The sequence below is a fragment of the Octopus bimaculoides genome, chromosome 22 (genome assembly GCF_001194135.2).
Source record: "Octopus bimaculoides isolate UCB-OBI-ISO-001 chromosome 22, ASM119413v2, whole genome shotgun sequence".
NCBI lineage: Eukaryota > Metazoa > Mollusca > Cephalopoda > Octopoda > Octopodidae > Octopus > Octopus bimaculoides.
This window is the reverse complement of record NC_069002.1, coordinates 14,223,462-14,227,269: the sequence shown is the minus strand read 5'-3', so window position 1 is coordinate 14,227,269 and position 3,808 is coordinate 14,223,462. Positions and strand designations below refer to the sequence as shown.

General features: G+C 33.7%; 1 long non-coding RNA gene across 1 annotated transcript in view; it reads left to right on the top strand.

The window, feature by feature from the left end:
* Positions 1-2,873, top strand: part of LOC128250522 (uncharacterized) — a 36,140-nt gene extending 33,267 nt beyond the window's left edge. Inside the window, exon 2 of the long non-coding RNA XR_008266531.1 lies at positions 2,409-2,873. This is a non-coding gene — a long non-coding RNA (uncharacterized LOC128250522). The remainder of the gene's footprint in view (positions 1-2,408) is intronic.
* Positions 2,874-3,808: the final 935 nt, after the last annotated feature.

Genomic DNA, 3,808 nt, shown 5'->3' with positions numbered 1-3,808 from the left:
GTGTGTCTATGCGCCTGTAAGAAGTTATTTGTTGAAGATATGTATTACTCTTTTCTGCATCTAAGAATAGTCGAAAAGTCATTGCGAGACAATCAGAGAACTTGCAATTGATTTTGCTATAGAAATTCCCAGATTTAAAAAATGGGATAATAATAATAATAATAATAATAATAATAATAATAATAATAATAATAATAATAATAATAATAAACAATAACTGCTACAAGAACAAGAGAAACTGCTACAACAAGAACAACAACAGTAAAATCCAGAAATAAAAATATATAACTAATGTAGGCAAGAAATTTTAAAAAAAACATTAAACGAAATAATAAAGATGTCGAAAAAATGAAATCTTTTGAAGCCAGTTTGATGGCGTTACTTGTTTGTGTTGTTTCTCTCATTTTAAATCTAAATCAGTCTTGAATCCTTAGCCTTATCCCCAAAGAAAATGCAGCTTTGATCATCAAGTCTTATGGTTTGTTTTTTTTTCCTTTGGCATAACCAAGATATAACAGTTATGGAGTGTTTTTTCTGTAAAGTGTAAAAGGGTAAAGGTTCTACCCCCGGTCATGAATGACCATGGGATCATACATAGAATTTTCCCTTCCGAGGCACAAGTCCAGGTAAGATTGTTTAAGGAAGACCAGCAGTCACCCATGCACACTAGCCTCCCTTCTCCATGCCACCGATGTTATGCAAAGGAAAAGCAAAGGCCGATACAGCTTGGCACAAGAGACGTCGCAATTCCTTTCTACAGCTGAGTGAACTGGCGCAACGTGAAATAAAGTCTCTTGCTCAAAAAACACAGCACACAGCCCGGTTCAGGAATTGAACTCACTTCCTCATGATTGTGAGCCCAACGCTCTAACCACCGAACCATGCGCCTTCACGTTATCTCTGTCTCCTTTCTATATTACCTCTTTTGAGGGATATTTAGCTACTACTTGTAAAGGACCAGGTTACAATGTCATGGCAGTTCATTGGCTCAATGTGTAGCGTTGGATCTGCAGAGAAAGCGTTAAACATTCCGGAGACGAGGTACTTCTAACCGAGTTCGATTCTTGTTTTAAGTCAATTCACCTTATTTCATTTGTGTCGTAGGTATTCAAAACAACATCTGACCACATAGTCTGCTGGTGAATCAGATTTCCCAAAAAAAATTTCATCTACGTGCGAAGTTCCAGGCCTTGAATATCATCAGGTGTCGTAATTCTGAATATCTACACGTTTCCATGTTCAAATCTAACTAGGAAACCTTTATTTCTGAGTCAAAATTCAAATGCTCTTGGCGGTGGTGGTGGTGGTGGTGATTGGCTAGTGAGAAGTTAATTTTATGTCACTTATCAATACATGCACATTAGCGGAATTCTGTGAAATATTCACGATTAATTACGTGGCAGATATATGCAATTTAACTAAAGGTTAAATCATATGTACGAGATGTTTTGTTTTGTTTTGTTTATGGGAAAAATAGAAAAATAAGAGTGAATATTTATTTTAAGAGAGCTGTGTATCAAGTCTATAAAATTGTGCATAAAGTATATAAGGTGTATATATAAAGTGTATTAAGTAATCATTGTATTCCAATTTCCTTCACTTTTCAATGAGTAGCAGATGAGTGATTGTCTTTCCATACAACACAACACAGACTACGCTTTCAGGTTTTGGGGATAAAGTTTTCAGAAATAATCCAATAGGTTAACCATTAATTCAGTGAAATATTCACGAGTCACGCTAGTATACAATCATTTTATCTGCATAAATGTTTCGCAGAAACAAGATACTTCTTTGGGCGCTATAACAATTGCACCAATTCATCCCTCCCCCAATAGATGATATTTCATTTTATCGACCATGGAAGTATAAAAACAAAATTAACTTCATCGAGATTTGAACTCAGAGCACGTAAAACTCAAACAAATACCGCAAGTAATTTTTTTCTACGCTCAAACAGAGCTCTATCAAGTTACCGTTTACCGAAATGAATGCGAATTGTCTGTGTCTTTGTCTACGTTGTGTTGTCTCTGGATATGTTCGCCTAGTATTCTATAAAGATACAAACTAGTATAGAAATATGTAAATTGAAGGAGAAGGGAAAGAGTTATGTGATAGAAATACATAAAAATAGAAATCACTTGAATGAAAGAAAATACTGAGAAGAACGATGAGTTTTATTGAAATGGGAAACAGAAAAATAATAAAAATTAATAAAAAATATTTGCATAAATAATTGAAATATGAGAAAAAAGAGCTAGTAGAAATTTGAAAACTGGAAATTTTCATCAAAATTTTCCCAAATCAATGAGGATTTTGAAATTAGCATAGTTTTTTTGGATGCGGTAAATTTTGGAAAAGAGGCACGTGGTACAGTTTATTATGTTTTGTTTTTGTTTTGTTTTTTTTAGAGTTGCTAAGGAATAAATACTTACAACGTAAAGTAGAAGATTTGGAATTATTGAAGGAAAAGGAGATTTGTGTTGGAAAATTGAAAAAAAATGTTTGTTATAAAAATATTTCGGTGCAGAGGAAAATGGCATGAAACAAATGATGAAATAAAGCAGAATAAAGTATAAAGATCAATAACAAATATTATTTATTTCAGAAAGGAAAGTGGAAGATAATGCTTTAATTATTATTTCTTTCATGTGAGACACGGATTATTGAGTGGTTACTGGGATACAAATATTCCATTCAAGTGAAGGAAAATAATTCAGCCTTCAATAATATTTCTAAAAATCTACAGGTAAATGCTCTTTAAACATTTAACTACGGAAATTTGTAAAATCTTTATATATATGTGTATATTTTTTTTGTTTTTTGGTGCGAAAATAAATAAATAAATAAGAACAATGGAAAAATCAAAATTTTCTCTTTATGATTTTTGTTTTTTTGTTTCTTTTTTGTCTTTGGATGTTTTGCATATCTAAATACAGACATTTACAAAGCAAAAAGATTTAAAACGAAATCTTTAGTTCACAGAAAAATATGAAAAGTTAACGGTCTTTAAATGTCAATTCCCTCTTATTTATAAAGACAAAATATTCAAGATGCAAGGAGAAGGTGAAGCGTTGGATAAAAGACATTAGGATATATGTTGCAGTAATCTGCGGTCTGAGTTCAAATTCCACCAGGGTTAACTTTGTCTTTCTGCCCATCCAGAGTCAATAGAAAAATATACCAGTGCAATGGTGATGCAACCATATCTTCTACTAGCTGTAACATCTTTATATTTCGGCTAGAGGTAGGGTGGGAGGGCCATGTTTAAATATGGGTTTATTTCACTACATGGGGACCTAAAGTAATTAGTGAAGGTATGGTACCAGCTATCATGGTACCATAATTCCAAAGAGACAGCAACACTATAGACAAACAGACAGACAGACAGACAGACAGACAAACAGACAGACAGACAGATGGATAGATAGATAGATAGATAGATAGATAGATAGATAGATAGATAGATAGATAGATAAATAGATAGATAGATAGACAGACAGACAGACAGACAGACAGACGAGCAGACGGACAGACAGACATAGATAGATAGATAGATAGATAGATAGATAGATAGATACCGGGAACGGCTGAAAACGTTAAGACTCTACTTCCTGAAACGAAGGTGGGAAAGATATGCAATGATATACATGCAAAATTCCTGGAAGAACTTTTACCAATCTTTTCCATTGAATGTTACACAAACGCCAGAACGGGGCACCACTGCATAGTACCAAAGATCCCAACATCACCATCAAGATACAGGACCAGATTCTGCAACAACTTGGATTTCAAGGGCCCGCAGTAGCAC